An 18,984-nucleotide genomic window follows, 5' to 3' on the forward strand; every position below is an offset into this window, starting at 1 on the left:
GGCAGCTTTAGTGTTTTCAGGAGCGTGATGGAGGTAACAGCTCAATGCAACTGTACGAGTGCCTCGTTCTGGCTCTCATAGAGTTGTATTGAGCACTTGTGACTTAACGTCTGACATCCAAGCCAGTCACAGGTTACAAGCACATGATGGTGCCGAAAAACAAAAAAAGGCTTACATTTAAAGCAACACGCCAGTGCTTGGAAAAGGAAATAAAAAAAACAAAAAAAAACCGCTAGAATGATGCTTTAACCACTTCTGTATTTCAGAATAACACATACACGATTGCAATAAAGCAGCCAGTGAGTGATATACAGTATGCTGCTCCTAGTTCAACCAGCATGAATCTAAAGGGAATTTAAAGGGAACCCGTCACCAGATTTGTCCCCATAGGCTGTGGCCACCATCAGTAAGCCCTTATATATACAGTATTCTATAATGCTGTATATAAGTGCCCAAGGCGATCTGTATAACATAAAGAGTTTATATTATACTCGCTTGCGGGGCGGGCAGGTACGATGGGCATCACTGTTCTCGATCCGGCACCTTCTCTATTCTTGCAATCACCCTCCTTCCTTCCTTCTTTGTGGATAATGCACCCTACGTCTTCCACAGAGTCCTCCATTACACTCCTGCGCATGCACACTTCTCTCTGCCCTACCGAGGGCAGAATAAAGTATTGTTTTGTGCATACATGAGCGTTCTTTGACCTTTCCGTGCATCTGCACATTACAGTACTTTACTCTGCCCGCAGCAGGGCAAAGAGAAGTGAGCGTGCGCAGAAGAACAAGGGCGTCACACACAGAGCAACGAAGGAGGACGGTGAGCGCAAGAAGATAGGAGGTGCCAGAGGGTAGTGACACCCATCGGACCCAACCGCCCTGCAGGTGAGTATAATAAAAAGCTGTTTTTCCTGTAATACAGATCGGTCTGGGCACTTCTATACAGCATTCTATAATGCCATATATAAGGGCTTACTGGTGGTGACCGCAGTTTATAGGAGACAAATGTGGTAACAGATTCCCTTTCAAGGGAACCTGTCATGTAAAACTAACACTAATAACCTGCAGGTATGAGGTTACTCTACAGTTAATGGCGTTCTAATATCATGTTGCCGCCGCACTGAGAGCCCTGCTGCCAGTAGGAAACAAACTTTATCCTTCCTGGCAGCTGTTGGCTTTCATTCAGAGGCACAGCTTGAGTCGCCACTCAGTACATAGCGAGCAGCAGCTGTAACCTTGCCCCGGCACTGATTGACAGCAGACTCTGCATTGCATCAGAATAAAGCTGACTGTCAGTTGGTGTGGGTCAAGGTGACAGGTGCCGCTAACTAGGTATTGAGTGGTGAATGAAGCTGTACCACTGACTGAAATCGAACTACTGCCAGGAAGAAAAAAGTTAATTTCCTCCTGACAGCAGGGCTCTCGGGGTGGCAGTCGTACGGCATTAAAACGCTATTAAACTGCAGATTAAACACCCTTTCTACAGATTTTTTTTTTTTTTTTTTTACATGACAAGTTCCCTTAAGGCTATGTGTGCACGCTGCATCTTTTTTTACCACAAAGATGCAGCGTTTTTATCTTTGTGGTGACAACAAAGAGCAGCATTTTTGGCCAAAAAAAAAAAAAAAATGCAGGAGTCCTCTACCTGTCAGGCCTCCACTGAAGTGAGCCACGGGATTAGCGCTGAGGTCACTCAGGTGATGTGCGGTGACACCGCACATCACCTAACTGAAGTCACCGCTGATCTCGCACGGCTAAGTTCAGACATGGCCTGATTTGCGGTAACAGGCGGAGGACTCCACTCAGGTGATGTGCGGTGCTAGCTGGATTTCTCCACCTGTTACCGTAAATCTGGCCGCGACTGAATTGAGCGCGAAATCAGTGGTGACTTCAGTCAGGTGATGTGCGGTGACAGCTGAAGTCACCGCTGACCCCGCGCGGCTCACTTCACTTGCAGCCTGACCCTCACAGCAAGCAGTCATGTTCTATGGCCACGCGCTGTGATTGTCAGATGTAGTAGAGCTGGATGCGTCGTGGGACCTTGTGTGGATTACATTGGACCTGGAAGGGTGTTTTAGGGGTTAATAAAGTGGTGAAAGAGGGGGCTTTTTTGTGTTTTATTTCAAAGGATTTTTTGGGTGATTGTGTTTATTTACCTTCACTTACAGCTTAGTGATGAGGGGGTGTCTCAGACGCCTGCCATCACTAAGCTAGGACTTAGGGCCGTTTCACACATCCAGCTTTTTGCCGGATTGGCGGATCCGGCACTCTCCAGTACAGTGTGATACAGTACAATGGCAGTGCGGCAACGTTTGGGTCACATGACAGCATGTGACCGGAGATTGTAGCACTGTCATTGTACCGGATCACACTGTACTGGAGTGTGCCAGATCTGCCAATCCGGTGAAAAAGCTGGATGTGTGGAATGGCCCTTAGTGGCAGCTATGGGCTGCTGCCATTACCTCCTTATTACCTCGATTGCCACCACACCAGGGCAATTTTGGAAGAGCCAGGTAGAGTCACGGGACTGTCGCATCTAATGGATGCGGCATTTCCGGGCGGCTGCTAGCTGATATTTTTAGGCTAGGGGGCTCCCCATAATGTTGGGCTCCTCATCCTGAAAATACCAACCCTCAGCCGTGTGGCTTTACCTTGGCTGGTATCAAAATTGGGGGGGACCACACGCCGTTTTTTTTAAATTTATTTATTTTACTACATGATATAGACCTGCCCGCCGGCAGCTGTGATTGGTTGCAGTGAGACAGCTGTCACTCAGTGTGGAGGCATGTCTACCTGCAATCTCAGCCACCGGTGAGCAGGGAAGGAGTGATTATGTTATGAGCCTAATGAGCGGCCAACTCTGAAAGATGAAAGAGTTGCAGCGGCAGCAGTGTGACAGACGCCCGGTGATTGGAGAGTATGAAGCTCCTACTCCTTTGCACCCGATTCTCGTCCCCATAGACTTAATATGGGGAGCAGTATGTGGCCAAAAACCAGCGATCAATCCCCGCCGACCCGGAGTCTAGTCAGAAAAACGTTCCAAAACGCATGTAAAATAAGAACTTGAGTTTTTCATTGCAGTTTTCCACTGGGTGAAAAACACCAAAAGAATTGACATGCTGCATCGTAGTGGTCACCACAAAGACACAGCCAAAAAAAAAAAAAAAACTGCAACGTGCAGACACCAAAAATGAAATCTCAGACTTTGCTGGGGAAGGAAATTCATGAAGTTTTGGGACCAAAACTGCACCCAAAAACACGTAAAAATGCTGCAAAAAACTTTAGCGCACGCACATAGCCTTGAGATTTGATATCACCTTACCAGTTACAGCATATATAGTATAGAGTTCATTCAGTAAAATTGGCAATAATGACAACAAAAAGGGAGCAAAAACGCAAAAACACAAACAAATTAGTTTACAATGTTACTACACTAATTACTAAGTGATTACACAAAGCAATCCTCAGGACCCAGGCAACCTAGTCTATTTGGAGCTGAATAGTGTAGCCACTATTAACAAAGAGATAGCTAATAGATAAGTGTAGTTATCACCCAATCAACATGCATGTCATTCCTATGGCGGGGGAAGGGGCCAGAAGCTGCAGGACACCTGCATACATTTCTGAAGGTTTGCCTAGAGTAAATACAAACATGAGAAGAAAAAAAATAGAATACACAGTGTATGTTTTGCTTATAGAATGCAATAGATATTTCAAAACTTAGTCATATCTATAATTAGTGTGCATATATTTCTTCCACTAGCAGAGCGTCCTTTATATTTCCGTCACTTATCGTACATCGCACCAATGTTGGGGTAGCATAGTAACATGTTCAGATCTGTGCCCCTTTGTGCTACTAACTCTGCAATAGGCTAACATAGGCTAGTGATTCTGGCAAGGTTTTTAGTGACACATTGTACTTTTGTTAGTGGTAAACTAAGGCTTTGTGCGCACTTACCGGATTTTGCCGCGGATTTTCCGCGGATTTGCTGCATGTTTCGCTGCAGAAAATGTTCATAAAATCTCTGCAGTGAATCACCAGCAAATCCTATGGAGAAAAAAAATCCTGTGCGCACTGGGCGGAATTTGACAGCTGCATGTTTTGCTGCGGAAATCCCGCAGCAAAAACAAGTGCATGTCACTTCTTTTCCGCACATCGCTGCGGGATTTCACTCCATTGACTCAATGTTAATCATGAAATCCCGCAGGGAATAACGCAGGCAGCAAATTCTGTGCGGTTCACTGCGTTTTGCTGCGTTATTCCCTGCGGTATTTTGCGGTTTACCTCCGGTAATGTACATCACTTGCTTGCGGTTTTGCAGGGAAGTGATGTCATTACAGGAAGAGGAAGCCGTGCACAGAGTAAACACACACAGATCACACACACACACACACACACACACACATCACAGACATAGAACACATAGACACAGACACATAGAACACACATAGAAATAAAACGGAAATATAGAAAACAAAGAACGTGGGCTCCGCTGCATATTTACCTTCCAGCCGAGGTAAGCACACAGCGGCGGCCCGGTATTCTCAGGCTGGGGAGGGAGAGGGGCAGGGGTAATGTCCCCCGCCTCACTCCCCCTCCGGCAGCCGAGAATATCAGCCGCAGCTGCCCCGGCACTGTCGCATGCATTATGCGGCAGTAGCGGAGTGTCCTCGGCTCTTCTTGCCACCGTGTAGCAGTGGTGGCAAGGTAATACAAGGGGTTAATGGTGATGGGGGACCACCGCCATTAACCCCAGGCTTGATCATGGCAGCGTCTATGTGACAGCTGACATGATCAACCCGTTAAGTAAAGTGAAAAAAACAGACACCGAAAAATCCTTTATTTTAAATAAAACCAACAAGCCTCGTTCACCATTTTATTAACCCCCCCAAACAAAGCTCCGGCGTAATCCACCGCTCCGACATCCACAGCTCCGGCGTCCTGCACTGCTGACATCCAGCCGCGACTGTCACAGACACAGGCTGAATGCAGCAGACAGTAGAGGTAATTACCGGTCATTTCCCACGGCCGGTAATGTGAACTCACTGCCGACCGTGGGAAATGTAGCGATCTGTCCTCTATCTATCCCTCTATCTGTCTATCTATCTATCTATCCCTCTATCTATTCTTCTATCTACTATCAGAATTAAATGTATTTTTTTTTTTTTTTTTCCTTCAATGTGCTTTATTGCATTGAATGCAATAAAGCACATCCCAACCCGCACGCGGCAAAACCGCGGCAATTCCGCGAATAATACCGCGGTAAAACCGCAGCAAACCGCGGCAAACCGCATGCGGTTTTCGGGTGCGGTTTCCCGCGGTTTTTTACCGCGGGTGCGGTAATCTTTGAGGGCATGCGGAATTTTCTCAAGAAAATTCCACTTCCCAGTGCGCACAGAGCCTTAAGTTGTTAGATTTTGAGCTAATTTATGAATAGAACTTAAAACTTTTACACCATGGTTTGTTTGTTTTTTTACTAAATCTGTGTATATATTATGGTGCAAGTATTAATGAACTCCGCTACTGCTGTTTTCTCCGGTATTCAGCGCCATTCTGCTCCTCTTCTCAATGACGTCACCCCTCTTCAGACTTTCAGGTTCACACTCAGCTCTGCGCACTGGCGGACAATAACAGAAAAGGGCCTCTGTGCAATAACAGTATATGGGCACTTTGCACCCCAAGAGATCATCAATATGCACAACGCCATCTGCTTTGGAGGTAGAAATAATTACCAATTGTGGGGAAGTCAATGAGAAGGTGGCAGCTGGTTTAGTATATTAAACACAAATACCACAGTAAACTACTGTCAACCCTTCATGTGCTTCACAGGAATTAACGCAAAATGAATGAAAAATTATATTTTTGTTGCTAACTTCTTACAGGCCTCCATAGTTGGCAGAGTCTGAGGGCATTACTTAGCCTCAAATTGCCATGGCATCCATCGGGACCATACAACAGTGATCCGAGGGTGAGGATGGGGTTATGCTATTCTCTTTTGGCTCAATGGTTCACATTCCACCAAGGACAACATCTGCACGGAGTTTGCATGTTCTCCGTGCGTTTGGGTGGGTTTCCTCCGGGTTCTCCAATCTACTACCACACTTCATAGATATACATTGGTGGAGAACTTAGATTGTGAGTCTCATTGGGGCAAGGATGATAATGTCGGTAAAGCAAACTGTAAATTAATGGCATTATATGTCACATAAATACATTTCTCAGGTAAGAAAAAGGTGTTTTGGCAGTTATTGAAGGGTTCATACAGTACTTTTATACTGATGGCATATCTGTAGGCTACTCATCAATATAAGATTAATGGCACCTCCGCAAATCAACTGTTCATGGTACCAGCAGACGATAAAGTTGCAAAGCAGAGCAACACAACACTGTCAAATGTTTAATCAACGAGTGGGGTAGTGCAAATCCACGCCTATTTATTCAATTATAGGCAAACATGTAGTACTTAGTCGTGGCCCATATACAGTTAACAGAGAGCTATGCTGTTCCCATTCAGCTAGCACGAGGAGCAGCTGATCAACGGGGTGACAGGTGTCACATCCCCACTCATCTAGTAGTGATGATAAGTAAAGGCCACCAATATAAAAGTACTGGACAACCCCAATAACCAGCAAAGCAAAAGGTACTAAACAATTGTGGTCACAATTAAAATATAACTTTTAATATCCAAGTTAAAAAATTTTTACCACACAACATAAACGGTTGTAAAACCAACCAAAGATTGGAGCTAATGTTAGGCTCCTGTTATTACCCAGTTCAGGACACTATATATCCGGTAGTTACAACTCTACCGAAATAACAATAGTTGAGACAAGTAAGAAAACTGTCCCATATATAATGTGTATAGTTAGTAATCCACAGCAAGATGTACATTCGGTAAGGGTATGTGCACACGTTGCTTTTTTTTCCGCGCGGGAAAAAACGCACCCTCTGGCAGAGGGGAGAATTGTAAACAATGCTTTTTGAGAAACAACGCATCGAAAACGCATGCGTTTTTCATGCGTTTTTCATGCGTTTTTCATGCGTTTTTCATGCGTGTTTTTTAAGACTTGTCAGTGATAATAAAGTTGGTTGAACACAGACCTTTGGAAAAAAAAACCTGTGATGTCATTTCCTTCTCCACATTCTGTTTGGATAAATGGGAGGGCTTGGAATGGAAGGAGCACCATTTGAATTTTGGAAAAGTTGAAATAAACTTCGCGCACCAAGCCCCTTAGGTACCTATACGTCAGAAAACCCCCACAAGTGACCCCATTTTGGAATCTGCACCCATCAAGGATTTTATTCAGGAGTATATTAAGCATTTTGAATCCACAGCTACTTCACCCAAAATGTTGCTGTAGCAACAATATTCTCACTTTTAGGCCCGTTTCACACGTCAGTGAAAACACTGACGTTTTTCACTGGCGTGTAAAACACGCACATGTCCCTCCGTGTGCCGTGAATCACGGCACACGTGGGTTGTCTAAGTGCAATCCGGGCTCCGTTCTCCGTGGCCCGTGATTGCACTTAGAGATTAACTCACCTGCGCCCGCTCCCGCTCTCCATGGTGCTGATCGCTCCCGCGGTGCAGCATCCGGCCGGCGCTGACCCCCGCAGCAGCTGGTTCCGGGTTGGCTGTGTCGTGCATCATGAATATGCGCGACAATAATGAGCCGGCACAGAAGGAACAGGGAGGACGGGCTGCAGAGGACATCGCTGGAGCCGGGTGAGTTAAAATGTTTTTTATTTTAAAAGCACGTTTTTTTCTGGCACGTGTTTCACGGATCACACCACTGCGTGGTCCGTGGGACATCAGTGATGCCAGAAAAAAATGGACATGTCTCCGTGCGGCAATCACGCACACGCGGGTACGCCGCATGGAGACACGTGCAGTGAAAAATCACTGATGTGTGAGCAGACCCATTCATTATAATGGGTCTGCGTATGTCAGTGATTCTGGTACGTTTAAAAAAAAGCACAAACGTCCCAGAATCACTGACGTGTGAAAGGGGCCTAAGGCTATGTGGCCATGATCCAGCGACACGGCGTCTAGTACACAGTGTCAGCCTTCCTGCAGCTGCCCATGCCCACGATTTGGGTTCAGGCTGCTGTGGAGCTCTATACTACCTGCAGAGAACACTCGTCTCCGCAGCATAAATTGACATGCTGAGGCTCGGGAAGCCACGCTACCGGTCAGTTTATGCTGCGGAGAAAAGAAGCACAGTGGGCATGGGATCTCCAAAAATCCTTCCACTGTGCTTCTACTGCACAACGCAGCGTTATGGACGCAGGGAAAACACTCAGCGCCCATAACGCTGCAAACCCTGATTGTGGACACACAGCCTAAAAAGCGTCAATGGATGAAGGGATGTCAAATATATAGAACGTCCTACCCCCGCCAGCATATTCTAAGCTGGCACCTTTAGTACCTTTCATGTGGCACTAAAGGGTGCCTAGCTTAGTATTTATCCAATAAAAAAAAAAAAAAAAAAAAAAAAATGAAAAAAATGGCGTGGGGTCCCCCCTATTTTTGATAGCCAGTCAGGGTAAAGCAGACAGCTGTAGCCTGCAAACCACAGCTGGCAGCTTCATCTTGGCTGGTGATCAATTTGGAGGGCTCCCCATGTTTTTTTTTTTATTTATAAATAAAGAATAAAAAAAAAAAATAACATGGGGTCCCCCCAAATTAGATCACCAGCCAAGGTGAAGCTGACAGCTGGGGTCTGGTATTCTCAGGGTGGGAAGAGCCATGGTTATTGGACTCTTCCCAGCCTAAAAATAGCAGGCCGCAGCCGCCCCAGAAGTGGCGCATCCATTAGATGCGCCAATCCTGGCGCTTCGCCCCAACTCATCCCGCGCCCTGGTGCGTTGGCTAACGGGGTAATAAATGGGGTTGATACCAGATGTGTAATGTCACCTGGCATCAAGCCCAGCAATTAGTGATGTCACGGCGTCTATCAGACACCCGACATAACTAATTGACAGTAAACAAAAGCAAAAAAAGACAACAAAAAATGTTTTATTAGAAAAAACACTCCCCAAATCATTCCCTTGTTCTCCAATTTAATAAAAAAAAATGGGTCCGCAGAAATCCATATGGATGTCCCACGTCGCCTCTGGACCTTCTAGAATATGGGGGCACGTTCAGGAAACGTATCCCCCATTTTCTAGGAGGGCAGACCCTCCATTTGAGGAGAGTGGGTGCAAAAATCTGCACCCACTCTCCCCGGGTCACAGCTGCAGAGTGCGAGCAGCCAGCACAGCTCACACTGAACACAGTGCTGGCTGTCAGCTGCTCTGCTCATGTGACCGGCCGGCGTCTGCTGTGAAGGAGGAGGGGGCCGCGGGGGATCAGCGCTGCGACCGGACAGGTATGTATGACACCGGGGGGAATAGGGGGTGAACGGGCAGGGCCTGGGGAACAGTTTTCTGTCGCATGTGTTATTGCACATGCGACAGAAATCATAGGAGCAGGGCGGCCGGTGCGCTACTGTGCGCGCGGCCATGTTGGATTTTCGGGAGGGGGGGTCGGGGGTCGGGGCGGGCACTTTGGCGACACCGGGGGCTTTGCCAGGAAGTGAGGTCAACAGGAAGCCTCTTGACCTCACTTCCAGGTAATTGCCTGCGTTCTGGTGTGCCGACAAAGCCCGCGGACCGCAACAAAAAAGCAGGTCCATGCGTTGTGGCTGCGTTCTGACCCCACATCATTGATTTCAATGGGGGAGAGAACGCAGCCACAACGCACAAAAGAAGTGACATGCTGCTTTTCTTTCCGCACCGATTTTTGGCATCCAAAACGCTGCGGAAAGAAACGCAGCATGTGCACTGATTTTTCAGCTTTCCCATACACTTTGCTGGGAAAGCTGAACGCATGCAATTTGCCACTGAAACGCTGCGGTTCAAAACGCAGCGTTTCCGCGGTAAAAAACGCATCGTGTGCACACAGCCTAAGAGTCACCCCACCGACATAACAATAATTGAGACCAAAGTGTGAAATTGTCTCATAAATAGTGTGTACAATCTATAATTCACAGCGATCAATAACCATAAAGGTCTCACTGTAAAAAATGAAGCAAAAATAGTTGTCCAGTAGCAGGGGGTGGCACCAATCAGCCTCACAATACCCCTTAGCTGGCAACAATCTGACCTGATACTTTCTTAGACCTCCCGACGCGTTTCTTAATTTAGCTTAATCCTCAGGGGACTGTGGTCAAGAAATTACAGCTTCATTTAGAAGACGGACATCCAGCATACTGTGTCCGGGCTGGCATAAAGCACAGACACAGACCTTTGTTATTGTTATTGATCGCTGTGAATTATAGATTGTACACACTATTTATGAGACAATTTCACACTTTGGTCTCAATTATTGTTATGTCGGTGGGGTGACTCTTACCGAATGTACATCTTGCTGTGGATTACTAACTATACACATTATATATGGGACAGTTTTCTTACTTGTCTCAACTATTGTTATTTCGGTAGAGTTGTAACTACCGGATATATAGTGTCCTGAACTGGGTAATAACAGGAGCCTAACATTAGCTCCAATCTTTGGTTGGTTTTACAACCGTTTATGTTGTGTGGTAAAAATTTTTTAACTTGGATATTAAAAGTTATATTTTAATTGTGACCACAATTGTTTAGTACCTTTGCTTTGCTGGTTATTGACTATTTGTTAAGCAACGACACATCTTTACTTGTACTGGACAACCCCTGTAAAGAGTTATGACCTTCCTCCCTTATTTTGTATTGACTCTGTCTTTAAGGCTGGGGCCACACGGGCACTACTGCGATCCACTTGCATGAGACTCGGCTCGTGCTGGCAGTACAGCAGAGCCGAGTGTCATGCCTGTGTCCTTGCAACTGAGGTCCGTTCGTGCGAGCAGACCTCAGCTGCGGGGGGCGGGCCGGCACTCAGGAGGAGAGGGAGGGATTTCTCTCCCTCTCTCCTGCGTAGTCGGCTATTGCCATTCTCGCACTGCACTAGCAGTACACCGGTGTACCGCGAGTGCAGTGCGATTTTTCTCTCGCCCCATTCACTTGAATGGGTGCGAGAGAAAGAGACTCAGCTTACAATCGCAGCATGCTGCGATTGTTTTCTCAGTCCGATTAGGGCTGAGAAAATAATCGCCCATGTGCGCTGACACACAGGCTAGAATTGGTCCGAGGGGAATGTGATGTTTTATCGCACTCCACTCGCACTGTTTTTCTCGCCGTGTGGCTTAGGCCTAAATCACATTTGGAGAGTTCTCCAGTATATTCTGCTACAGGCCCTATACCCATCGATTGTAGTGCCTTCCATAATAACTGAACATCCAACTCTCACAGATGGATGGAAGATGCATCCCACTGTATAAAGTACATAGTGGAATTCATTGTCTATAGGGCCTGGCCAAATACTGACAGTTATGCCATGAGAGATGAAGCTCCTGCAATGTGACCATCTACATGTGGACGATGGACTATGCTGTATGGCAATACCAGTTGGTATCCACCAGAGTCTGCAGAAACTTCTTTCAGTCATGGTTTGGCATCTCTCATTTATCCCTACGGTTGATCATGCTCCCCATCCCCCACTCGTGTTCCAAGTTGTATATGTTTAAAGGGAACCAAGCACCAGGATTTTTGCATATAAGCTAAAGCCAGTGCTATACTGGCACTATCAGGCTGATTCTCTACATACCTGTAGTGGTCAGCTCAGATGTTTAAGTTTTGAAATCCAAGAAAAGTGAAGTTTGTAAAATGAGCAGCTTCTTGAGTGACAGTTGCACTGGAGCAGATCATATATTCATAGTTATCCCCTCCCTCTGTTAGAATTAGCATAAATATTATACAAATGACTCACTTTGTCTAGCAGGACCTGTGGGGAAGTCATACCCATGTGACCCGGTATCCAGCTTTGCTGGCTGAGTCCCCGCCCCTTTCTGGTCACATGGGTATGACCTCACCACAGGTCCTACTAGACAAAGTGAGTCGTTTGTATAATGCTTATGCTAATTCTAACAGAGGGAGGAGATAACTCTGAATATATTATCTGCTCCAGTGCAACTGTCACTCAAGAAGCTGCTCATTTTACAAACTTCACTTTCTTGGATTTCAAAACCTAAACATCTGAGCTGACCACTACAGGTATATATAGAATCAGCCTGATAGTGCTAGTATAGCACAGGCTTTAGGTTATCTGCAAAAATCCTGGTGATTGGTTCCCTTTAATGCAGGATTAACTATTCTAAACCTTATTACTGTCTAGACGGCAGCCCAAAGGGCTGAGAGGTGCAGCTCAGCTCCTATTCAAGTGAACAGAAGTGAAGCTGCAGTTCTTTACACAGTATACAGAGACGTGCTGTCAACGCTGTTCACATCTGACAACAGCTAAATAGTGGGGGAAGGTGTTGGACCTCCAATAATCTGATATTGGTGAAGTATAGGAGCAAAGATGAGCAGACCTATGAAAGTTATGATCCTCTGGGTTGAGCCGAACATTAGGCTTATTTCAGACGTCCGTGTTTTAGGTACGTGTGACATCCGTTTTTAACACATGTCACACGTACCCATGTTATCCTATTGTGTACTCACACGGCCGTGTTTTCACACGGACCATGTGGCCCCACTGTTTACCAAGGAGACGCGTCTGTTTTTTCTCCGGCAGCACGGGTGTCACACGGACCACACACTGATGTGATCCGTGTGAAACATACCGAGGAAAACACGGGTTTTTAAATAAAAAGATTTTCTATATTTACCTGTATCCAGCGATGCTGTCTCCAGCGATGCTGCCTCCCGCTCCTGACCCCCGCTCATTATTTTCATTGGTTATTCACTGCAGTGAGCAGCTGGGAGCAGGGGCATTGCGGTGACAGTGCTGGAGACAGCACCGCCAAGGACGACAGCGCTAGTGACAGGTGAGTATCCTGCCAGCAGTATGTGCAGGGACGTCCAGTAGGTAATCGAATTTCCCAATGAACTCTGATGACCTCCTGATGACACCCCTGCAACAACTGCACTACAGCGAGTGTCACGATGGTGACTTCCAGGGGTTCATGAGAGTTCATTGGGAACTCCGATGACCCCCTGGATGTCACTGCACAATACTCACCTGTCACCGGCGATGTCCCCGGCAGTGCTGTCCTCAGCGGTGCTGTACCCAGCCTGTCCCCGCCATGCTCTGGCTTCCAAATCCTCGAGCAGTGAATTATCAATGAAAATAATGAGCGGGGGTCAGGAGCGAGACGCAGCAGAGCAGAAGACAGCATCGCTGGATACAGGTAAATATAGAGCATCTTTTTATTGCAGAGACACGAGTTTTACCTGGTACGTGTCACACATATGCAAACACAGATGTCACACATGTGACCATAACCACACGTGCGACTGGTACCTGATTAAACACGGACGTCTGAAACCAGCCTAAGATGAAGTTCAGTTCGGGTCTTGGATTTGAGCTGAACTTGATTCCAGAGCCTGAACCCCACTGGAAGTCAATGAATAGGCAGTTCGGCTCTCCGAAACATACAGCCACTCAGCCATGAAGAGGGCATTTTTCGGTAGGAAAGAGTTTTGGGGTTTTTTTTGTTGGGAACAGTACATCTGAAAACATTGTTTTTACCCCACAGTAGGAACCATTTAGAGACTGCAACACCAAGTGTAACCGAGCACACAGATGCTCAATTGAGTGATCAGCATACGTACAGCATCCGAACGCCGACAAGGCCGTGTTTGGTATAAACCTCAAACTTTACAGTTCAGTTTCTCTCATCTCTACTTAGGAGCCCATACACAATACAAAGCTTTTGGCTGAAGCATTGTTTGACCAGCACCTTTCTCTTCAGATTCTTCCATACACTAGAGCGCTCAGATTGCCAAGCACTCTGGTGTTCGCTACAAAATAACCACTGACAGAACATTCTGGTGGTAGCTTATCTTGCCGAGAAGATAAGAATGCACATCTTCCCTGCCATCACATGTTGGGGAAGTCGGGAGGGTTCTATACACAAACTATTGGCAGAGCCTACCAATACAAGCAGGTTTGGCTGACTGTAGTCTTGAGTGTATGGGGGCTATAAGAATAGATCATTATCATAAACCTGGGAAAAGCCTTTAAGCTGGATTCACACTAAGCGACAGCGACAACGACGTCGCTGTTACGTCACCATTTTCTGTGATGTAACAGCGACCTTGTAAGTCGCTGTTATGATCGCTGCTTAGCTGTCAAACACAGCAGACGCAGCAGCGATCATAACGTCGCTGTGCTACATGTGCAGAGAGCAGGGAGCCGCGCTTAGCGCTGGCTCCTTGCTCTCCTAGGTACAGTACACATCGGGTTAATTAACCCGATGTGTACTGCAGCTACATGTGCACAGAGCAGGAGCCGGCACTGGCAGCAAGGGCGGAGGCTGGTAACGAAGGTAAATATTGGGCAACCAGGGAAAGGTCTTCCCTTGGTTACCCGATGTTTACGCTGGTTACAGCTTACCGCAGCTGTCAGATGTCGGCTCCTGCTCCCTGCTCGCTTCATTTCGTCGCTCTCTCGCTGTCACACACAGCGATGTGTGTGTCACACACAGCGATGTGTGTGTCACACACAGCGATGTGTGTGTCACACACAGCGATGTGTGTGTCACACACAGCGATGTGTGTGTCACACACAGCGATGTGTGTGTCACACACAGCGATGTGTGTGTCACACACAGCGATGTGTGTGTCACACACAGCGATGTGTGTGTCACACACAGCGATGTGTGTGTCACACACAGCGATGTGTGTGTCACACACAGCGATGTGTGTGTCACACACAGCGATGTGTGTGTCACACACAGCGATGTGTGTGTCACAGCGGGAGAGTGACGACCAAAAAATGAAGCTGGACATTCAGCAACGACCGGCGACCTCACAGCAGGGGCCAGGTCGTTGCTGGATGTCACACACAGCGACGGGACGTCGCTGCAACGTCACAGAAAATGGTGACGTAGCAGCGACGTCGTTGTCGCTGTGTGTGACACCAGCTTTAGGCTAAGTTCACACACTGCGTTTTTTGACACTGCGTTTTTGTGCGTTTTTGGCCGCGTTTTGGATCTCTGCATTTTTCTGCGGTTTTCCAATGCATTGCATGGGGGGAAAACGCAGAAAAACGCAGGAAAGAATTGACACGTTCATTTTTTTTTTAAGCTCAAAAACGCAGCTTAAAAACAGTTGTGTGCGGACAGCAAAATTGAAAACTCAGACTTTGCTGTGGAAGCAAAGTCATGCAGTTTTGAGGCCAAAAACGCACCCGAAAAACGCCGCGAAAAAACGCACTGTGCGCACATAGCCTTAATTTGTCATATGGTGTGCTAAATTGTACTTATTAGGCTGGAAGCACTCATGAAATTTGTGGAGCAGTTTAAGTTTTTGAGCCAAAGAGGATCCCACAGGAAGTAGAAGTGTAAGACCACCGCATCTGTGCAGCTAGCCTAATGGGAGCTTCTCCTGGCGTATTCTTTAATGTTCCCATATGTTCTTTTGGCCTGTCTGGCCGCCATGCATCTGTACAGTCATGGACAAAAGTGTTTGAAATTGTTCCAGAAAATGAAGTATTTCTTACAGAAAATTATAGCAATTACACGTTTTGTTATATGTATGTTTATTTCTTTTGTGTGTATTGGAACGCAGAAACAAAAAGAAAAAAATAAGCAAACTGCATAATTTCACATAAATCCACAAAAATGGGCTGGACAAAAATTGTTGAAAAATATCAACAAGTCCATCTCCAGCGATCTTGATGTTCCTTTGGTCCATGGTGCCAAACAGTCACGTTTACAACCCATTTTGTGGACAGATGAGTCCTATATAGCTTTTTTTTGTAAGGCACATCATTCTACTGTTTATAGAAAATGGAATGAGGCCTACAAAAAAAAAAAAAAAAAAAAGCAGCACAGTACTTATATTCAAATATGATGGAGGATCAAAGATATTTTGGGATTGTTTAGCTGCCTCTGGCACTGGGTGCCTTGACTGCGTGCAAAGCATCATGAAATCTGAAGATTGCCAAAGGATTTTGGGTCACAATGTAGTACCCAGTGTGCGAAAGGGGGGTTTGTGTCATAGGTCATGGGTCTTCCAGCAGGATAATGACCCCAAACAAACTTTAAGAAGCATCCAGAGATGGATGGGAACAAAGAACTGGAGAGTTCTGAAGTGGCCAGCAATTAAGTTTGGATCTAAATCCCATTGAACAACTGTGGAGAGGTGTTACAATTGCTGTTGGGAGAAGGCACCTTTTAAATAGGAGACCTGAAGCAGTTTTCAAAAGAAGAGGGATTCTAAATTCCAGGTGAGAGGTGTAAGAAGATTGTTGATGGTTATTGGAAGCGATAACAGTTATAAATTCCATATGGTATGCAACCAAATATTAAGTTGCGGGTGCCAACAATTTTATCCAGACCATTTTGGGTGATTTCTAAGAAATTATGCCTTTTCTTCTCTGTGTTTTTTTGTGTTGTTCCAATACACAAAGGAAATAAACATGTGTATGACAAAACAAGTGTAATTGCAATAATTTTCTGGGAGAAATACTTCATATTCTGGAACAATTTCAAGAGTGCCAACACTTTCGGCCAGGACTGTATAGTGTTACCTTGACTATATAGGAAAGCGCAGCTGAGCCACCTCAAAAAGAAATGAATCCTATGTTTATAATGGGCCATATGGTGGAAAGATGCTTATAGGTCCATCCTGACTGTGGCCACCATCGGCATACTCCTCCTGCGTATTTGCATCCAGCACTTTTCATAGACGCAGTGTCGCCAGCACCACAACTTTTTTGGATCCACTCATTTGTTTGGGTCTTGAGATTCCAGATATGACATTATGGCAGATTGTGACAGATTGTGACATACTGATACAAATCCATCGCAATGAATGGATCCTACTCCGTACTGAGGAGCCCTGCGCCCGCATGTACAGCGCCCCCCCTCTCCGCATGAGCAGAACTACCTGTGAGAGGAATTTACTGATTTGTCCTCTGTTCAGTCTTGTGAAATTCCACATTATATTGCAGCTCTGAGCTGAGAACAAACTGGCTTATCAGACTGACCTATGGTGATTCCACTCTCCCACTGGTGGCATGGGCCCTCATGTTATGTGTCCGGTTCATTATGGGCACAACTGACCGCTACCAGCTGGACCCGAATATCCGATACCTGATGGCCAAATACACGGTGTAGAAATGACTGGGATAATGAGCTGCCGGCCCCCAGGACCCCACAGTAATCCAGTACAGGACATATAGAACAGACAGGAAGCAGAAACACAAATATTTGGGCTCCTCTACATTAGACCGGAGTTCTCATAACCAGCGCCAACATTTCCTACAGACCACAAAGTAAACTCCCATCTGGCAGAAGACAGCGCAAAGAAAGCTGCTCCAAGATGTACGGCTGGCAGCAACGTATGGAAACCATCGCCCCAAACCCAGCAACGAGCGGAGGTGGCAGCCAGACGTGCAAAGCTCTGCACTACAGCCATGCACATGTAGCAGAGCCGGCACTGCGCGTCATTAGCATCAATATCGCCTGCTGCAGACATAGTAACTATGGGGGACAGTCAGTACCCATCAATGGGCCGGTATATACAGAAATGTGGGGGAAACAGATACGGAGCCCCTCATATTGGGGGAGACGGGTAGTAAAATATGATGGTACACCATCACCCCTAAGGAACAACAGCGGCAGCACTGTCATCAGAACTGGTGGACAGGGAGGGAATGTGCGACTATAGGCAGGTGCTACATGCAGCCCCGCGCAAAAGCCACCAGCAGCCCCGCGCAAAAGCCACCAGCAGCCCCGCGCAAAAGCCACCAGCAGCCCCGCGCAAAAGCCACCAGCAGCCCCGCGCAAAAGCCACCAGCAGCCCCGCGCAAAAGCCACCAGCAGCCCCGCGCAAAAGCCACAGCAGCCCCGCGCAAAAGCCACAGCAGCCCCGCGCAAAAGCCACAGCAGCCCCGCGCAAAAGCCACAGCAGCCCCGTGCAAAAGCCACAGCAGCCCCGTGCAAAAGCCAAAGCAGCCCCGTGCAAAAGCCACAGCAGCCCCGTGCAAAAGCCACAGCAGCCCCGTGCAAAAGCCACAGCAGCCCCGTGCAAAAGCCACAGCAGCCCCGTGCAAAAGCCACAGCAGCCCCGTGCAAAAGCCACAGCAGCCCCGTGCAAAAGCCACAGCAGCCCCGTGCAAAAGCCACAGCAGCCCCGTGCAAAAAATGCAGTTATTGAATAACTTTTACAAGTGAAACTAAGCTCCAAACTATTACCACAGAAAGCTGCGCTCCGCAGCCTCATACGCCCGGCTGTGCTCATCCTGCACCGTACACAGCAGTGCCCGGACTCCCCGTGCAGCACAGCGCCCAGTGAATGCCGCTCCCTCCGGGTCAGCAGTGCCCGGTCCCCCCGGTCCGCTCGGCCCCCCGTCCTCACCTGTGTCTATGGCCGTCACACGGCGCCGTCCTGCACAAGCCGCGCGTTGTCTCCACACACAGCCCCTCTGTGTCCCGCTGCAGGTGAGCGCTCCCTCCCCCACAGCTTCTCCCTTAGCCACACCCCCGCCCCGGCCGGCTCGGCCCCGCCCACTCGCGGGTGTCCTGTCTCTGCCGCTGCCTGTCACTTCTGCAGAGCGCAGTCTGACGTTTGTCTCCCGGGGGTGCAGTGTTTGTACTGTGCTCGGTGCTGAGAGCCTGATTATTCCCTCCAGCCCACAGACAACTTCACATGCACAATGGGAAACTACGAGAACACCAAGCTGTCCCGGCCCCATAACGGCAGGTCTGAGGGGAAGAGCCCAGCTGTAGGCATGTGCCGGACTATCGGGACCCCTGTCCTCCCCGCCTCTGGGCTCTCCGGCCGTGTACTGGGCAATATTACTGGGCAATATTACTGGGCAGTGTACGGGGCCATATTAGTGGGCATTGAATGGGGCCATATTATATGACCATATTACTGGTCTGTGCGCTAAGC

General features: G+C 47.4%; 1 protein-coding gene across 12 annotated transcripts in view; it reads right to left on the reverse strand.

Annotated features, from left to right (window-relative positions):
• Positions 1 to 18,546, reverse strand: part of LMO7 (LIM domain 7) — a 208,813-nt gene extending 190,267 nt beyond the window's left edge. For 8 of the 12 annotated variants that reach the window (XM_075336806.1, XM_075336796.1, XM_075336798.1 and 5 more), the window contains exon 1: positions 18,448 to 18,546. The gene's annotated coding sequence lies outside the window, so the exon portion shown is untranslated. The remainder of the gene's footprint in view (positions 1 to 18,447) is intronic. The other 4 variants (XM_075336808.1, XM_075336805.1, XM_075336809.1 and 1 more) reach the window with 1 other exon arrangement.
• Positions 18,547 to 18,984: the final 438 nt, after the last annotated feature.

Source organism: Anomaloglossus baeobatrachus, chromosome 2 (genome assembly GCF_048569485.1).
Source record: "Anomaloglossus baeobatrachus isolate aAnoBae1 chromosome 2, aAnoBae1.hap1, whole genome shotgun sequence".
Taxonomy (NCBI): Eukaryota; Metazoa; Chordata; class Amphibia; order Anura; family Aromobatidae; genus Anomaloglossus; species Anomaloglossus baeobatrachus.